Consider the following 20740-nt stretch of genomic DNA (forward strand, 5'->3'; position numbering starts at 1 on the left):
GGATGCAACTTGGATTTGTCTCTCATACTGTGTTGAGGCACTGAGTAAACTTTGGTTACATTGGCAACATTTAACTTCTAGTTTTAAAAAAATTTAGTTTTATTCCCCCAAGACTAGTGATACAGTTTATTAAATATAGTTATTTTAAAAATTAGTTGATAAGAATTTTTTTAAAAAAACTTTACTGCTCTTTAGCAATTACTGAAATAAATAAAACATTTAAATTCTCAAGGATAAGTATATATAAATTCAACTTATAAAACTTGGGCTATTTGGAGTGTTTAGACTTATCCCCCTCAGCCATGATAATATTATTAGTGTTTGGGGGCTATAGAAATAAAATGCCATTTATTTCTATAAATATTTTTCTATTTTATATTTTTATCTAATTATTTTAAAAAATCCAAAAAAGTAATAAAATCCCAAATCTAACTTCGGAGATTACCATAGTTTGGCGAGGTTAAGGAAACCATTTGAGAGTGGCCATTTAGATTCAAACCCAGGCTTAACTATAAACCACATGCGTTTTTTTTTTTTTTTTTTTTTTTTTGCCAACTATGTTACTTTTCATTATCACTTTATACTCAGAGCTAGAGCATCAAATGTGCTTTGATTTCAAGAGGGCTGAATATGGAATATTCTGATAAGACTTAACACCGACATAAACATAATCAGAAAAGAAAATGTTAAAATGCTCACACAAATTGGAAGTCTGGGATTGGGTCCAGTTGTTAACACAAGTAGAATGAATGTCTGAGTTGTGACAGGATTAAACAGTCAGTTCTAATCTATTTAATTTCACTGACATGAGCCCTTCTTCCTATGTGCTGAATACCGTGTGATGTGTTTTTTACACAAAGTTTCTTCCCAGTAACTGCAAGTTAGGTATTATTGGCACCCACTTTAAAGACGAGAAAAGTCTGTTCAGAGGGGTGAGAAGACTCATCCAAGGCAACCAAACCGGCAAGCGGTAGAGCTGAGCAAGGTGCTCAGGTCCGGGGCCTCGGAGCTGTGCTCCCACCACTGTGCATCAGAACAATACCTGGATCCCCGTCCTCCTCAAACTTTGACATAGTAGAAGATGAGACAATTACAGACACAGCTAGACCATAAGATAGAATGTAAAAGAAACCATCCTGGGATACCATATAAACAGACTGTTAAAAGGATTCAAATATCAGAGAGACTTATCTAGACGTGTGGGGGTTTGGGGAGTGGGAGAGGGTGGATAGCAGGAAAAATGCTTCCAGCGGGATCCTGGATGGCAGAAGGGACTTAAAGGCGGGGTAGGATTTCTAAAGATAGGAGGAAGGGTTGGGTGGGACAAAGGAGACTGAGAAAGAGGAAACGGGAAGCCTGTGTTACATGTTAGTTACACGTAAGATCTAAGTAGGAAGTAGGGAGAGATGAAGCTAGAAAGAGGACTTGCGGCAATCATGGCGAAGCTTTCAGGCTCAAGGCGAGGAGTTCGTCAGCATTTCACCAGGCAGTGAGGCTCAGTGGAAAGTTCTGAGTGGAGGGAGACGGTGGGAGGATTGGTCAGGTGGTGGTGTGGAGTGGAAGCAGGCCAAGTCACCAAAGTCAACTCCCTACCTGCCAGTTTGGCTTTCAGTGAGTAAGAGATGTATTATCATGCTCGTTTTAAGTATGAAAAAACTAAGGCTCAGAGGGGCTAAGTAGCTTGCCCAAGGTCATAGTTAGTAAACAGAAGAGCCAGGACTTGAATCAGGTATCTCTAGCTCTGAAGCCCTCCTCTGTGCACTAGACCTAACTACTCCAAGTGAGGTGTCCTGACTGGCAGCATTGGCCCCCACGTCACTGGGGAGCTCATGAGAAGTGCAGAACTACTGAATCAGAATCTGCATTTTCACAGGATCCTCTACTCACATTAAAGTTTGAGAAGCACTACACTATGCTACATTTTCTTCTTTATAATGACCTATATAATTACTGGAAAAATCACTTAACTGGCAACAAATCCAGCTGTCCGGGGAGTACATTAGGTAGATTCCTCACACAAAAGGTAAAACTTAGCTATGAAAAGGCGCCCTTCTGGATTTTGTTCTCATAGGGAGGCAAACAAGATAAGAATTTAAAAACTGAAATTGTAACCTATCTGTGTAGCTTTAGGCAAGTCACTTAACCTCCCTGAATTTTAGTTTCTTCATCTGCATAATATTGATATTTGGCCTGTAAGAATCAAATGAGATGGTACCTCTGAAAAGAGCTTGTTTGTATAAAGAGAACTCATTATAACCACAGGAAACACTGCCATTAGAGATATGACTATAAAGTACCTTAAATACCTATAAAAAAACAAAGAGAAAGAAAGAAAAAAGACAGAAAGACAGAAAGAAAGAAAAGAAAGAAGGAAAGAAGAAAGAAAAAGCGAAAAGAAAGAAAGGCAGGACAATATACAAAAGTTAGCTGAAGAAAAACCAGCCTCATTGAAGCCGGGACATGAAAAACTAATTCGTAAAAGCCCTGAGGAGTAAAGAGGTCCAGGAAAGCTAATTTCTGATTCATATAGGTGTTTCTGAAAATACAGAGACTGCAATACACATGCAAGTGGGAAGAGTAATAAGGGCCTGTGTGGTCTTGGCCCAAAGTAACAGACCGAAGATCGGTAAAGCTACAAAAAATAAAAAAAAAAAAGTTATGTAGTAATTAAAAGAACAAAAAGCAGCTCACTTGAGAAAAAAATTTAGTATATATGTTTAATCTTGGAGTAGAGAAGCCTACATAATGAGTTAATAATGGGACATTTGTTACCAATTTATTGCAGTTACCACAGAAAATTAAGATACATTAACTGATTTCAAGCAAGAGATTCTTTAGTTAGCCAAGGCAATGAGGGAGGTTAGACACTGAACAAATTAAAGAGAGATTAGGATGCCTTATCCTTAATTCTTTTGACATATATTTATCGAGGGTTTACTATTTGCCAGGATTTGTTCTAAAGATACAAAGTGCATTAAACACAGTTATTGGCCTCAGTTAGCTAATAATTCAGCAGGGAAAACGACACAAGTAATTATAATGCAGAGTAGAAAGTGAAAATTTTTATAAAATACTTAAGAAAAGATAGAAATTTAGAGGCAAGAAAGTGTTCACTTCAATGTAAGAGGAATTAAGAAAGACTCCCTGGATTAGGTAGACTACACATTTTTAAGCTTTTTTTCTTTAGTCTTCCAAGAATCAAGGACCAGGACTAAATCATCTGCTGAGATTTTTTTTCTTAGTCTATTATGCCATGCCTATAATTATTATGGTATAAAATAATTGATTGAATTTTAATATACCTGGTACCAAGGAAAAACTAAAGTTAGGCAGCAGCAACTGTGATGTTATTTTGTCATCACTTAACGATGGCAACCCATGTCCACATCATATTTAAAAAGTTAAAAAAAAAAGAAAAATATAACTCACATTGGTTTTAATTCAAACAACCAGACAATTTATTGAAACATTAGCATCAATTGACTCTTTGTTGATTTGTTGGCCCCATGCCGACACAAACATATGAAGACAATGTAGATGTGCAGAAAACTGATCAATTATCCATCACCTTTCTTCCTAACCCCTGTGAAATTAACAAAATGTTTCCGAGGCAAGGATGGGGAAGTAATAGATGTATTAATAGTATGTACTGCACAGGCAGTTTGTGTGGACGAAACAGTTAAAATTTTTATATTAGTCACCAGGAAAAATATGGAAAAAGCATCCTTTCCACAAGTTTTAAAGCTTTGCTATATTCAAAAGAATCAAGTAGATCGTACTTAAAGAGTTATATGATATCTGGTAATCAATTATCTCATTTCAAGAATTAAAAGCTTAATAGCTTAGATGAGAAGAGAATAATGACAATCAGAAAATACGTAAAATTTCTTTTATTTTTGTTATTGCTCTAAGGCTAAGCAATACTTCTTAGGAAGATTTTAGGAGAATTTAGTAATATTCAATATATTAAAAATATCTAGATGGGGACAAAAACCTTTAAAGTTTATTAATGGATAGAATGCAATAGAGTGCTAACCAACAATTTTTTTAAAAGCAATTTCACACATCTGATATATAAACTGAATTTTTTGGAGGGGTGTCAATACATGCACAAACTCTGGGTTTGCTGAACTTCTGAAGGACATGTGCCTGTAATTGGCCTTTCTCATTTCTGTCTTGTTAACAAGTATATAAATAAGAGAAGGCTTCAGTAATTGGCTCAGAGTTACTAATGAATTAATTAACTTCAGTCTATTTTACCTAACCTTTAATAATAAGAGTCTTTTTTTGGCAGGGGGGGTGTATAGAAATAGGTCTGACAGACTGAAAAAACAGACATGCAGCAAAGCTCTTGAAAATTAATGAGAAACGAGGAAAGAATCAATGTACATTCTGCTTGCAGAGAACTGACACAAAAAAGACACAATAAACCATGAACAAACACAGTCAGTTTAAAAAATAGGTTAGAAAAAGTGGGCAAATTCAATTATAGAAGTAATTAGAAGATATAGGGCAAGCTGCCTTTTGGGACTGTGCCAGAAAACATGAATTAATATGAGTGAATAGAAAAAGCCCATGTAGTAATTAAGAAGCAATCACCTATGGCAATGAGTACCTGAAAACAGGCTGCAAACTATTAATTCAGTGATCAAAAATATTTTTAGATGATTAATATGGCAAATTTATTTTAAAAGACTAATTTCTGAAAAGATATCAAGACAATAGCACACTATTTGTTCCTCTGGCATTTATATAGCTAATTAAATTTTATAATTTGCAACAACAGCCATTATTATCTGAAAACAGTAAAAGCAGTATTTCGCCTCCTTTTTTAACAGTGGTTCTAAAATCAATAAGTTAAATCCAGCTCCTGCTGTCCTCCTGTAAGTGCCTAAGCCTTAAGCATTACACTCTTTCAATGTGTATTTTTCTTACACGTCCGTGTTTCAGCAATATTAAACATCTGAATTAATGTACATGTTCTCAAAGGTTTTATATGTTCCCATACCTGGGCAGGGATTCCACACACTGTTTAATTTCAACACTATCAAATAAAAGCAGTTTAATGTGCTATTTGTGCATCAAAGACTTTCTTACTTGGTCAACAGAGGTCTGTTACTTCAGTACACACCATCCCTCCCCTTAGAATACAAAGGCATAGACACGTTATAGTGAAGAGTGCTTTACAACACACAGAAGGCTAATGGCTTCTGAAATAGGTGATTATCAGAGCCCCGTAGAGCAAGATGAGGGTCTGGCTGGTAATAAATAACCTCACAATATGAATTATTCTATTTCCACAGCCTTAAGAAAACGTATGTTTCATTGTGGATCAGAAAAATCTGGAAAATGCTGTCTTTTTGAAAATAATAGGGAGCTACTAAAACTAATCAGTCTGCCGGCAGGGATTTATTGAGCACCTACTAAGGGCCTAAGGCACAAAGATAAATCCTGAAATGCTAACCTTGTAACAAATAATTTTTGTGTGTGGGATGTCCTTTTGGAAACCAGTAAATAGCAACCCTCACATGCCAGGCTTTAAAGAGGCTACATTTTTAATTATTAAATTTGCTTATGGATTATTATTTTTGAGGTAAAGGTACAAATGGATGACCTACAAAACAAGATGAAACAAGAAACTTATTGCAGATGGCATGGAAGTAAATGATGTATAGATATTGGAGAAAAATTAAAAAATGAAAGATTTTGACAGGATACCAAATTAAGCAGCTTTTAGATCTGTTCAGTTCTTTCATTATCTATATTTCTCTTTATTTGTTCAGAACGAACTGGGCACTTTCAAAAACAACACACAGGAGAAGAGAACCTCTAACAGTTTGTTTCATGTTGTCAATTAACAAAAGTTAGGTATAATCCACACCTAAGGGCTATGGTGCTTTGCTCTGTCTGGGGGATGGGCACACTTGTGGGGTGGTGCAAAGGCAATTTATGTAACCAAAGCATTTGCACCTCTGTAATACTCTGAAATAAAAAAAAAAAAGTTAGGTATAACAACAGCAAACAAACAGCTTTTCTGCCACCAGATACCAATGATGACAGAGAGCTCCAAGAGAGGCAGGCAATTGGGAACTAGTGAAGTGAGGACAGCTTAGAGGTGTGGGGGCTGACAGGGGCTGCCTGCTGAATAGGACCCACTCACCATGAAATGTTAATGTGTCAATAAAGGGGAAAAGCATGAATGAACCACAAAGAAACTGAAAATGACTCAGCTGGCTGGAGATGGAATGTGGGCTCTTTGCCAAGGTAAGGTGTTCAAGGGCACACACCCAAACACCTGGGGGGAAAAAGGCTGCTCCCTAACTTTAGAAAGAGAAAATAATTTGAAGAAAGAAGATAAATGGTCTTTTCTTCAGAAATAAACTTCCTTCCTCTTTTCCTTCTTTTTCCCTTCCGTCCATCCAACAAACACTTTCTGAGTTCCTACTTTTGCCAGGCCAGACTGGGTTAGGAATGGAGAAGGAAGAGAGGGAGAGTGGAAGATAAAAGATAAATGAGACGCAGCCCTTCTTTCGAAGTTCCTATTCTAGAGGAAGGACAGATGTAGGAGCTAGAGGACAGTGAAATAAGTGCAAAAGAGAGGAGGAGGCAAGCTAGGGTGGTAGTGCAGTGGAAGGGGCGATGAGCTAGGGGCTACGGGAGATCAGAAAAGGTTTTCAGAGAAGTGGGAGCACTCATGTCTGTCTTGAAAAAGGGTAGGCAGAGATGGAGGGAGAGGAATTGCAGTTGGAGATAACCTTCTCTTACCCTACTATCATCTCTAACTTCCTCTTTTTCAAATCAGGGTTATATCAGGAAAGGCAAGTAGACAAGACGAGCAAGACTGTGTCTGTGACAATGGTAACTGTGTATGTGTAGGGGGAGAAGCCTGAGGGGAAAGACTGGGTGGGAAGGGGATTTTTTCTGGAATTTATAACACTTTCTCCTCATATCTCAAACTTTTGCCTTCTCCAAGTTAGTATTTTTTAAGCACATTCTTTTGTTTTTAAGTGACTATTAGAATCATATCTGGGTCCTGGTTGGTTGGAAAATGTGGTCTTCCAATAGTTTTTTTTTTTTTTTTTTAAATGTTTGAAGGCTTTGTCATTTTTTTCCAGTGATAAGGCCCTATTCTAACTTATAGCTTGAGGACTCCTGTGGATTGTATATTTATCCATGCATTCAATTATTCCTTTATTAATGTATCTTTTCCTTTTCTCATTAAATATTTACATACTTACTAGTTGACAATTATTCCGCTAGGTGTAGTTTATTCCTTCCTCTCTTCTATAATAATTTGGAAATTATGCCCTTTCTAACATGAAACATGGACATTATTCTAAATGCACTGACTGAAAGATCAGACTTAAGCATATAGTTGTATCCTATACACTGCTGAACGTCAAAACCAATTTTGTTCTTGACAGACGTATTGGTCAGTGGGATCATATATACTTGTCTGTTTAGTTCTTAAGCGGTTTTCAAAGGAAGGCTAGAGATCAGTAGCCTAGTTAAGGTAATTACAATAGGCTTATAATTCTTGAAGAAGAATTTCAGACTGGGATACGTCAAAAGTTTCCTACATACAAAACCAGCCTTGTTTATTAGATAAAACAAAATCTAAGTTTTCACATCTCTTCGGAGGCTAAGAAAAGTAACTATTATACATGAATATTAATTCATTCAACGGATTCTTTTTTTAAGTACTCTGCTAGGGACAAGGGATACAAAAATGATTAAAACACGAGCCTTGCCCTTAAGGATCTTCTTCCCTCAAGAAGAAGATGAGTTATATAATTAAGCAATTATTATAATATAGCCATGATAAGGTATAAAAGTGTAGCAAGCAATGAGAGCACAAAGGAGGTGTATCTAAATTAGATTGGGACAGTGGGTAAGTGGATAAAATGCCAGAACTGAGTTTTTAGGAACAAGAATTTAATTAGCTGAAGAAGGGGGCCAAGGGAAGGTGATGCATAAAATAGCATGCTGAGCTTGGGAATGTCTTTTCCTGAACTTGCAAGGTACTGGCTCAGTATAAAAAAGGATGGTATGGGGGTGGTTAAAGTGTCCCTTACATAGACCAGCCTCTCTCTGGTGTCTTCGGTTCCTTGACTCATTTTCTTTTTCCTAATTTCTTTTGTTTCACTGAAGTTTTCTGGACAGAGCCAAATATCATAGAAAGTCTAGTCTGAGGACGTGTCAGAACGTGAAAGCCGCTGATCTAGAGTGTATGTACTGATGGGGTTTGTCAAATGGGCATTCATTGTAACAACCTAGGTGGGAGAACAGAGAAACAGTAACGGGTGAGATCATAATATACTTGTATGTGTCTCGCAAAGATGTTGACATCTATGGAAATTATTTCTTTCTCTATGTCAATGTTTTCTTTTATCTGAATTTAGAGCCCTGAATAGGCAGTTTGTCACAAAGATATCAAAATGTTTCTTACATGAAGAACATCAGGCAAGGAACCCAGACAATTCTCAGCGAGAAGACTGATCTGAGGATTAGCTCTAGTATATTGAATGTTAAAGGTGTTTATTAGAAATGTCCACTTCTTTTATAAATTTTCTGCCTAGATAACTCCCACTCATCTTTCAGGCATCAGCTCAAACATTATATGTATATACATATATTTTTTGAGAAGCTTTGGCTGATCTTCTTTATTAGATCATGTCATTCTGTTATTAATATATGCTTTTTTAGTTCCTTGCACTTTTCCTTTGTTGCACTTAATATGACTCAGTTAAATACTGATTTATGTAATTATTGGTTTCACATCAGTTCCTTTAAGTAGAATATTAGCTTCATAAGGGCAGGAACCCAGGATTATACAGCAATATCTACCATGCTTAGCTGCATTCCTGTTATATAGTAGGTGCTCAATAAACACTTTTATGCCAATTTTAGTGAAACTCAAATGCAACAAATTGAAATGGACCAGAGCTACTAAGTACAACTAGATATAACTTCTAAAACTAATTAGAACCCCCAGAAGTCTCTCAAATCTGACCCTGGCTCCTAGAAGAATTTAAATGATGAGACTAGGTTACCTTCTCTTAATGCTTTTAGATGACTTCCTTACAGTTTGGCTCAAAATGAATCCAACATTTTCCCATTCATCTGTGTCAGGGCATCTTTATTATCGCAACTTGCTTTCCTCCGGCCAAAGCTTCCTTCACTATTGAGTTCCAACTGTGCTAGTCACTGTGCCAAGCACTTGGGATAAAAATATGAAAAGGCATGGACCTGACCTCAGGAGAGCAGCAGGCTCTCCTGAGTGGCAGGACTGGAGGAGGCTTCATCTGTCTCCAGGAAAGCCCTGCCTGTAATTACACCACGAGAGCTTCACCCTTTCAGCTCAAAGGATTTGGCTTTCATAATGGATGTCACCTGTTATAATGCATATCACCCTGGAAATCATAACTTTTTTTTAGTTGTCATCAACCACAGTTAGTGTCATAGGAACGAAGTATCTGAGAGTAGGTTTTGGCCCAGAGGATAAAGGGAATAAGGGTGTTAGGGGCATGAGAAGAAGAGGGTAAATGAGTGCCAGGAAGTTGAGAAAGGGGTAAAGATGAAAAAGCTAGAATAGTGAGTAGCCCATAACAGACACAAAGCAATGCTTGATGAGTAAATAAAAGGTAAACTGCTTTCTTCAAATTGGTTGAGGGTTGGTTCTACCTTAGGCTGCTTTCTTGGGTAACTAGCAATTTCTGGTTGAGAAAACGTTTACAAAATATGAAACAGATGGCTTCAGCTGTTTGGGGTTGAGGCCAAATCCCAATTACACCATCACACTCTAGGACTTTACAGGGAGAACATACAAAATGTTTTTTTTTTTTTTCCTTTTTTATCACCACTAATTCAAGAGGATTTCCATTTTCTGAAATATCATAAGAAGCAGTCATACCATGTCTTCAAAGGTTCCATGTAAGCTTGAGCTTAGATGCATATGCTGGCTTCTCTTGTAACTATTTTTTTAATCAAAGAAACTCTAATAGTCTCAAATTGGTCATGAGAACTAGTGGTGATGTTTCAAAAGAGGACAAATGCCATCCTGATATCTGAATGCTAAGGTTCTTTTCTATGTCTGTGAGTATAAAGCTTGCTTACACATACTAGCAAAGGACACAATTAGCATACTAATTTGATTCTCTATCTAAAGAATGGAAGATTCTTTTGACACAGACAGCTGTCCATGAATAGCGAGGGTGACCCTTGGTCAGTTTTCCATCTGTCTTAGAGTAAAAAGTCCAGACTTAGCCCCACATTAGCCATATGACTTTGGGCAGCTTTTTTAATGTTACTGTTTCTCAACATCTTCATCTGTAAAATGGGGACACATCCGATACCTGTCTCATAGGGTTGTGGTATGGATTAAGGCAACACCTTATTCACAATAGACATTCTAATATTTTTAAACTCTTTTCTTAATCTGTCTATTCTTGGAAAAATTGTAGTAGGCCTGGGGCTCTTTACTTCTACCTGCCTGTAAAGAGAGAGGGATAGAGAGAAATTTTACCAAAGTCAGTAGCTCTGTGGGACTAAGTTTGCTCTGAAGAGCTAGAATCCTGCAGCTATAGAGAAGTCACAGCGTCCTTTTTGCCCTTGGTTCCCAGGGTTGTAAGTCTCCACAGAGTGGACACACAGAAGCAGGGAATGATAGCTCTCTGTGAATGTCTTAGACCCTTCTCTAGTGCTCATTGGAAGCTCTCAGAATACCAGGTTGACAAAATTGAAATAGCACCAATAATTGCATGACTACAATTTTCTAGTATCTTCTTATACCGATTTCCCCCTCTCCCACCCTTTCCCCTTCCTTAGATGAGTGGTTCTCAACCTTGGCTGCACTTTGAAATCACCTGTGGAGCTTTAAAAAATACTGATGGCTGGGTCCCATCCCTGGAAATTCTAATTTAACTTGTTTGGGGCATAGTCTCAGTATAGAGCTTTTAAAAGCTCTCAGAAAATCATTGCATTTTGAACACTAAAAATTTCAAAAATAATGTTTTCAATGTAAACATCTAAGGATCTCTTACTGTGTAGTAGCTCTGCCAGTTTGGTTGCCAATTTCACTAAATGGATATTTTTCAACCCCAGTTTCACGAAATTAGTGTGCCATGATCAGTTATGATTGAGATATGTTGCAAGAAATGTGAAATAATAAGTTCTAGAGTTTGCAGACAACATATTCAAGAATTAATTACAGCAAATTCAAGGTTATCCTTGTAATAGCATTGCTTTCACTCACAACCCAATACACTGTCTTGAATGGGAGAACATGGTGGAGTTACAATTACTATGGGGGACTGCTATTTGACATGAATGTCTCTGTGGAAACAAAGCTTGAGGTTTTGCAAAAAACCAACCTCCCAAGTCAAAGAAGTTCCTCACTGGGCCTCAAGTTCGCAGCAGTGCATACTAATGGGGGGTGGAAGGGAGAGCTGGACAAAGGGGCCTCTCTATGTTCTGGTGCTCAGTCTCATTTTTGGGGACAGAGAGAATCTTGTTTTCTTATATTGGAGAAGGAAGCTTGTTTACAAAGTCACACCTTAAGTTATCTCTGAACTGAAAATAGAAAAAAAGTCTTAAGTAATTCTATTAATCTTTTCTTATCACTAAAAATAGTTTTGAATTTGTTGAGGGTAAATATAAAATTTTTAGAAAAAAGTTTTAGAAGTATTATATATATGTGGGGAAGAAGGGTGCTCCTGATATATGGGGTACTTGTGATATGACTAGTAATTTTAATGTCTTGTGCTAAAGATGAAGAAATGGATACTTCATTTAGCTTTTTCATTTGCTAACTGAATTTGTTAATTGCATGAAAAGAGAAATTACTGGTTAGGTAATTTAGCCCAACACTGATTTTGTTCAAAGTTCCCGAGAAGGAAAATGAGGCTTGTAGATGAGGCTTGGAGGAGGGAGTAGGGGGTAGGGAGGAATACGGTAAGCATTTAGTAAAGGGCTATTGGTAGGGAATTGTCAGGGTGGTGATGATGATGTTAATAAATTGCACTGAGAAATGTTTTCAAAGCAGTAACGTGCAGAAGGGGACATGCTACTTTGCTTTTTAAGAACACTGAGCTATTTTGATATTATTTATGATTTTTTGTGCTTAGAGTAATTCTTTTCTAGTAAGAAATTTTGAATGCAAAATAAAGAGGGATTTATGAAGAACTTAGTATACTCAAATTGAAATCACCTGAAGGCTGTATTTAATTCTGCTACTAATTTTCCTTGTTTAAAACAAGTTACTGTTCTATACTTATACAATGCATCAAGTTTTATTTCAACATTTCAACTCATTAGTAGGTAATATATGTGGAGTGCTTTGAGTTAAATGAGTTAAGATCTTATCTTATTATTTTATAGTACAACGGATCAGATTGAGCAAAAACACTTGAAACATAGAGTTTGTGGATTAGATTCTTCATTTTCACATGGCAAGTGAAGTGAAAGGCCACATTCAGACTTCCAGTCAACGTGGGATGGATTCCTATTACCATCTACTATTACCAATACTATCAGTACGGAGTTTCAGAAAATTCATGAGTTTCAGAAAATTCATGGGTGATGGCCTAAGAATGAATTGCTTATTAAGAGAAAATCAGGACTGTTTTGGGGGTACTTCCTTACCCTTGCAAAGCAGACAACCATCTTGACTTCCCGTAATACATTTCACTGGGTTGTTTCCTGAGACAGAATTCTGCAAAGGCAAGTCTGACACAAGTGACATCTGTTGCACTACTGATGTTGAAATACTCTATTTTCTTTTTCCTCTATCTCTTGCCCCTTATTTTACACTGCTATTTATTTTACATTGCTTTTTATTTTACACTGACCCTAGCCTACAGTATATGAAATCTCAACTTTTCCATTCTGCACATAATTTCTGGCTCTGTGATTTTAGATCCATTACTTTTGACTGAGCTTTTATGTCACTAGAGACAGCTTTGCATTTTAATAAAGTTTCCAATCCTCCAGGGCCCTCTCCCCTGAAACAGCTCCAGCTCCCCAGGGCTGCTGAAGAGTTGAGCAGAGAGAGCATACGCTTTTGTGGACAGTGATGCTGATGGCAGATAACTCCAGCTGTCATTGCAAGATCATCCAGATAAGGGGGAACAATCAAGTAGGGGCTTACAGTCCACTTGAGTTTTTCTGATTGTAAAACCAGCCATTTTTCAATTTAAATAATTTAAGGATTCCAGCTTCTCTATACTCTAAGGCTCATTTAGCCTCTTATTAGCTAACTGTTTCTCCAGTTCAAGAGGTGGAAGGGAAGAGTGCAGATTTTTTGTTATTGTTAATTCACAGCAGTGGGTAGTGGTGTGTAAATAAAAAATAAGCCAAACAAATTTGATGAGAAGAGAGAATAGGAATCCATACAAATAATCATAATTGATTTTAAAAAGTTAATTAAAAGGACTAAAAAGAGACAAGTACTGCATGGCCTAGCATATATCAATAGGCAAATGACAGAGAGGAGAACAAATTAGAAAATTGATTCCCAGCTAGCTAAAAGAAGGAAACAGACTAACACAGCTCTTAATGTTAACTTGAAAATCCCAAATTTTTTTCTAAACCCTTTTCTTCACAGTATTCTGATAACGATCTTATCTCACATTGTTCCTGTTGAAGGAAATGCTGGGAGGAGCAAGAGAGAAAGAGCAAAACAAAGTTTCAATATCCCAGAGGATTCAGCTCAGGCCTGATTCACAGAGCTTGCCTGTGACACATCCGTGACAGCAAATGCAGCTAAGAAAACATAATTGGCATAAAGTCTTCTTTGCTTTTCTCTTATAAGCCTCTTTTTTTTCCTTTTAAATTTTGCAATCTTTCCTGCTTCCCTAATCCCTGTGATCAGTCACCTACAATATTTATTTTCAAGTGGTATATACAGGGTTAGCATCTCAGTCATTCCCTTCCATGTAAGAAAGCAGGACATTAGAGAACTGTCCAATAGGAAGACAAGGCTCTTCTTCAACCTTTCAAGTGTTTCTTTGGGCAAGGCCATGCTTATATTTTCATGGAGGTGTTCTAAGGATGGGAAGGATGTTGTAGAACCATGCTATGTCCATGGGCCTGTCTTTTCCATTGCTTAGGAGACATGTTCTGCTCACATGAAGACACAGATTTCCCAGCTTGAAGGTCAGAGCCTGAGAGAGAAGGCTGGACAGGTAGTCAGAGAAAATATGTCCTGACAGAGATAGGACCCATGGTTACCGCCAAGAGTTGAATCTGATTGAGAGGTACTCTTTGAATGATGAGAGAGACAACGATAACATGCAGATTCTGGACCAAATAAGGTCTTCTACTGACACTTGAAAGGAATATTCTTATATGGAAGGTAACATCAATAGCTAGGGAGTCACAAGAGGAGGAGAAACAAGGAAATGTTGTGTTTTCTCTTTTCCTTCCTCTTTTCCTCCCCTCCTCCCCTTTTTCCTGTCCTTTCCTACCTATCCCCTCCCTTCTAAACTATAGAAGCCCATCTCTGGATTGCTAGAGAACTATCATAGACCTAACTGCTGATGCACAAGTAGATCTCAAGGAAATATTACGGACTATCTCTATTTAAAGACCAGATTGTAAACTTCTGGATTGGTTATCTGCTTTTTTTTTCCTTCCTCTGTTCTTTCATTTTAGAATTAGGAAAAACAAAATAAACATAGCCAGATAAGCTATGAGTATTAGAAACAGCTAGTATCGCTTGTGTTCCCTGTATTTCTTCCTTCCTTTTTTCCTTCATTTTCCTCCCTCCCTCCATCCTTCCCTCCCTACCTTCCTTCCTCCCTTCCTTTCATCTTTCATCTTTCCTTCCTTCTCTCCCTCCCTTCATTTCTTCTTTCCCCCCCCCACCTTCCTTCCTTCTTTCACACTAGTGCACTTGCAGTGACTTCTTTCCTGGACTGTAAATTCTGTAAGGTCAGGGGTTCCAACTGATTTAGTCATTACTGTATTCCCAGCACTTAGCACCAAGCCTAAATATTTGTGGAGTCACTGAATTAATGGGATTTACTATCCACAAGATAAAGTAAGGGACTAGTAAACACAGAGCCAGTTAACATAAATAATATAAACATTACTTTACAGGTCTTTTTTTTTTTTTATTTGCAAAGGTTTGATTACAGGAGAATTTCCTGTAAAAAAAAAAGTGTGTTTAACAAAATATTAGCTTTGAAGAATAAAAATAGATATTTTGCAAAAAAAAGGTAGGGAGAACCTATGGAAAAATTGTTTGGGATAATCTATAGTATACAAAGTTCAAAGAGATCTTTATGATTTCTCAGAGTTTTTCAAGGACTAATTTTCATTGTGAATTTCCTAGAGAAGGACATAAGTTATTTGACCACGTTACCCTTTTACCTGGCATAGTTTGTGGGAATAGTATTCTATAAAACATGTTTTCGGAAAATTAGTGTCTTAATTCAGCTTTATTTCCTTTCATTTTCTTTCTTTTGGATTTAAGTACTAATTGATTTTTTTCCACTGTGAAAAATACCGTTAACACTACTGAACTGTACTCTTAAAAATAGTTAAGCTGGTACGTTTTATTTTTTTAACCACAATTAAAATTTTTATTTAAAAATACTTCCAAAGAATTACTTACTATGAAATAAGAAGAATCAATGTTTACCTAATGATCACAATAATGCATTCAGAATAGTGGTACTACCAAATAAAGAGTTGATTTTGGTCTACAATATCTTAGTTGCATTTACCATGTAGATACTATATCCTCAATAAATATTCTGATTTTGTACATAGTACTATGGATGTTATAGTATATGCTTTTAGCAATATAGTTTAGGATACCTACACATAAAGACCCATGACAGTATAGGGAAAGTCTATTGCAGTTTAGCAGAGTGAGTCTGGGATTAAGAAACAAGAAAATTAGTTACAAAAGTGACATTGTCAATGACTCAGTGTGGAACTTTGCATAAACCCTGCTTTCCTTTTCTGTAAGACGGCCTCAGTTGGAAATTTTTCACCTTTTCCCCTACAGCAAGGGGTTTTCATAAGTAAATCTTACATGGAACGCCAATATACACAGCAGATAACAACAGAGGTACCCTGGTCTCAAGGGGGCAGGAGGCCACTTGACCTCCCTTACCCCACAGTCCTGAATGTCTCCTAAGAACTCAGGGGGACGCAGTTTGAAAACCACAAGGCTTGATAATCTGTAGGGTTTTTTTCCCAGTATTAGTCCTTACTTCTAGGAGTAAGACTGAAATAGAAAAAAATGTTTGCATCCATATTAAAGCCTGTGAACTCCAGTAATTTTAAATAGACCCACACAGCATTCAGCTATTAAAGAATATAGAACACTGCCATATGACATGTGGTAGCACCTTTTGAATTTCAATATATATTTTAGACTAAAAAATAAAATAAGAAAAATATTATCAGAATGTACTCGTCCCTCAGTCACTTTATGGATACATTTCAACATATAAACTTGATGGCAAGTTAAAATTAAATGTAAATATTATTCCTAAAAAGTTGCCCATTTATATAGTTTTCTAAGACCCTCTTAGTTTTTAAATGGGCAAGGTTTTGCTAAAACCAAAAAGTGTTAATTACATAAATATGCGCATTCTTTTCAATGCATTACACTATATTATGGTTAATACACAATAGAGAAATAAATGCAAAACTATTTCAACAGAAATGCTGCTTCTTGAACAGCCTTTAAAATTATGACATGTTTACTGGGAAAATGCATTACTCATGACAGGGTTACAAAAGCAGTATTAACCTTCTTGAAATTTAATAGCAAAGTCAGACATGTAAAAATCAGTACCAGACATGGTAATGTAACTACTTTTGTTAAGATTGTACATAGAATAAAGCAGATATTTAAAGCTACATTAAGATGTGGGTAAATAAAGGATCCTTTAGAAGATTCACAACACATGTGCATCACTACTAAAATCATGATGCAGATTGTTCTAAAGATAGTATTCTTGGAAATGAAAAACCTTTTGCTTTCTTTTGCTTGTCTTAGTTTGAGCACTGCTGCTTTTGCAATTTCGTACAGGGTCTCAGACATTAAATTTGTCCTTAAAGCAAATTTAAGAAAATAAGATAGATGTGTCTATCTTTTGGGGGTAGGCATTTGTTACATAGACAAGTTACCGAACCCTTTTATTGTATCTGATATATGACTCAGGAGTCACTGTAATCTAGAATCAAAGAGGATGTTTGCTTCTGCAAGATATATATATCTATACACATATATAATTTATCTAAAAATAGCTTTGATGATAAGCCAAGAACTCCAAAGTAGTGGTTAAAAATGTATGATGAAATATATACTATATAATTGCACTTATCATCAAATGCAAGTTTGATTTACAAAATAATTTTGAAACTAAAATTTATTTTGTTGCTATTGTTTTATTATAGGACCAATTACTTGCTTAGTCATGTAATGTTGATATTTAAAAGGGATTCACGTTTTAAAATGTTTCATTGCTTTGAAACCCTAAAATATTTTATTAAAATCTCCTATGGATTTTTTTTCTTATTTTAGAGAATTCTAGCTTGAGACATATTTTAAAAAAAAATAAAGGTCAAAAGTCAGAAAGGATAATAGCTGATGGTTTTGATAATGCTAATTATATACTACTGAGAATAAAGGTAGAAAGGGAAATATGAATACTAAAGAAAGATAAACATCCCAATGCTGGATTTAAAAAAAATGAAAAAACCCTTAAAATGTCTTTGTACGTCATTGTCATAATTCAAAGACATAATGAAGCCTGAATTAAAAATGTCAGTTTCTGTGAGTGTTGATAACTTGGTTCTTTGTTGGGCAAGTCAAAATGTGTCTGTTTGATAGGCAAAAATGACAGAGTAAAAATGGGAGAAGTTGGATCTAAAAAAAGAAACACACACACACACACACACACACACACACACACACGACTTTAAAAAAAGGCCCGTAATGTATTTGAAGGAGAAGACCTGTAGGGTAGGAGGCAATATCTTTAGGAAGTCACCAAGCAGCACTAAAAGGCAATGTCCATGGCCAATCAAAACGATTTCTGTGACTGCTGGGGCTCTTGCATCTCTGTCTTTACACTAGACTGGAAACCCTTTGTACTAATTACTAGACTGTACCAGATTTTCTGGTTCAGTTCAATCCTATAATTGACTGACAGTGATGGGCAAGGAAGGGGAAAAATTCAGGCTCACCACTGCAAGCAGAGGGTCAGAAATGGTTTCACAGAGAGCTAGTCACAGCCTGGCACTAAAAGCAGGGTTAAGCAAGCATCATCAGCAAGTTCTTCTCATTCCCAGGTTAAAAAGAAAGTCAGAAAGAAAAAACAACAATCTATGGCTGCTCTCATCTTACAGATCAATTCTTAGCGTGCAACCATTTTACATAAAATGAATGGAGAATAGCTTCAAGTGTAAATGGTAATTTTAAATGTCATTGCTTTTTATTTTGCTTTTGGGAGTAGATGTGGGTTTGTCTCCGAAACTCAAATAGGGTCATCTTGTTAAAGTTAAATAGACTTCTGTTCTATTTACATAAACTAGGAAAAGCAATGCTGCTATTTATTCCCAGGCTCAAAAATCATTAAAGTGTAAGGCATACTTAGCCTAGGATATTAGTTACATAATCAAAGTTAAGCATTTGAAAGCACTTAACATCAAAATTCTCACATCCTTTGCTTATTTGTAATTCAATAATTTGGACTTACTGTGTAATTCTAGCAGTTAATTTTCCATGGCTCCATACTTTTTAAAATAAAAGTTTGAATAATAATTTACATGAACTTAGAGTTAATGCATTAAAAAATATAGAACACATTGAGTACTGTATCAAAGACTCAGTCGGCTGCCTACCATTTGTTATTTACTTAGAACTGTTCTCCACCCACTTTATTTCTAACCAAAAGAGCAACCCTAGCTTTAGCTACACCAAACATTAAAAACACAGGTGCCAGAATCAGAGTCAAAATGAGAACTCAGGCCATTCGATAGGCAAGTGAGAATTATGTACTATCATGTTGAGGTCAATTGACTTGAAATTTAATCACAGTTTAAGCCCCTTTTCTTTCCAGGCTAAAGAGTAAGCAACACCTGTGCCAGCAGCAGCTCACATTGCAGTTGACATAGCAGCCAGTTCAATTTTTAGTTACAAGTCAATTACTTACTGGAATAGAAAGAGAACATTTCATTCATTCCATGGGTGGCCACTTTCCCGAAGAAACCTGTCAGGCTTTCTTTCTCCAAAAGAAGAAAAGAGAAAAAAAGTGAAAGTTAAAAATGAGTGATATGCTGCAAAGTTTTAGAGCTAGGCCAGCACACTACAGCAGAGAAGTTGTGCAAATAGCTTACCTTCCAAATACTGAACAGAGCTGTCCTGTGAGGCCTACCCCAGCTGATAAGTCCTGGGACTTTCCTCATCAGAGTATCAAAATTGAGTGCAATTATAATAGGTGATCTACACCTGAGAAGAAGGACCAGCTGATGTATGAAAGGGAAGAGCAAATGAGTAAAATGTCTTCCCCCCAGCTACAGTCAGCCCTTGTGCAAGGGGAGTTTCAAATGCTCTGGCTATAGACTTTTGTCCAAAGCTGTGGTTCTTTTTTTCTTTTCTTTTTTTTTTTCTTTTCTTTCTTTCTTTTCTGTCTTTCTTTCTTTCTTTCTTTCTTTTTTTAGTGAAGCTAGATTAGTTCATACAAAACTCAACAATACAGCACTGAAACCCATTGTTGATATTCAACATTTTTCACATAGCGGAACAGAATAGACAATACGGTATCTAGGAAACCATGGGCTGGATTACAAACTGATGATATCTCATCCTTCTGGGGGCCTGTAATCCTTTTTATTACCTACCACAGTAAAAAAAAATCACTGCGTGTGTGGGGAACTCTCTCAGAATAAATCAATAACATTGCCATTCTTAGAAAAATAGGATAAATTAAAATGAAATCTTTCTTACAGCACTAAGTCCCAAAGTGCCACTTGCCTTTTATGCAAGTTAATGATTTTTAAACTTTTTCTTATCTTAAGCTTTATGTGAGTTTCCATAAGATTTAAAAAATTAAATTATTTGTAGATATTTGCTTAAAAACAGTATTTAAAATTAACTTGGAATTTCTACTCCTTATGATAAATGCTTAGAAAGTTATTTATTTCAAAGTGCCCAAGATTGGAACTAAGGCATGAGTTCAAAGTAATTTTCATTAATTTGTTTTAAAATACATGAGTTAGATTATTAGTAAACTGTATTTATTCCTCCATTAAGAGCACATTGAAATTCAAGGATTTGGGGGCTTACATACCTGATATCTAGTTTAATAAATAGTTGTCACCTTTTAACCTCTTGTTTTCTAAATTTTTCATTTCTTAAATGCATTTCTTGATTATGCATAACTGCAAAGCCATTCTTTACGAGGAAGTTATGCCTACTAACCTTTTCGAAAATCTGGTCCAATCCCTTTTAAAAATGCAATCCAGTTCCCATACTTTTCTTAAGCCTCCAAATGGTCTAGGTAGCCACAGAAGGATTGTTCCTACCAGTTTCTTTTCATCACTTCTGCAATTGACCAATTGACAACTGATTGATGGTTATCTTTTCACTTCAACAATGAAAGAAATTACCATCACTATAGCTATGTACAGTAAATGCCTCCAGAGTAAATTACATGATTCTAAAATTCTCCTTAGCTCACTTAGTAAAACATCAACACAAAAAAGTTTCTTTTTT

At 36.2% G+C, this 20740-nt stretch overlaps 1 long non-coding RNA gene across 1 annotated transcript in view; it reads right to left on the reverse strand.

Annotated features, from left to right (window-relative positions):
- Positions 1-19757, reverse strand: part of LOC138386459 (uncharacterized) — a 121067-nt gene extending 101310 nt beyond the window's left edge. The window contains exons 1-2 of the long non-coding RNA XR_011233883.1: positions 19363-19757; positions 19179-19247 (exon numbers count right to left, since the gene is read on the reverse strand). This is a non-coding gene — a long non-coding RNA (uncharacterized lncRNA). The remainder of the gene's footprint in view (positions 1-19178; positions 19248-19362) is intronic.
- Between the last annotated feature and the right edge of the window lie 983 nt (positions 19758-20740).

The sequence above is a fragment of the Eulemur rufifrons genome, chromosome 7, assembly GCF_041146395.1.
Source record: "Eulemur rufifrons isolate Redbay chromosome 7, OSU_ERuf_1, whole genome shotgun sequence".
Lineage (NCBI taxonomy): Eukaryota > Metazoa > Chordata > Mammalia > Primates > Lemuridae > Eulemur > Eulemur rufifrons.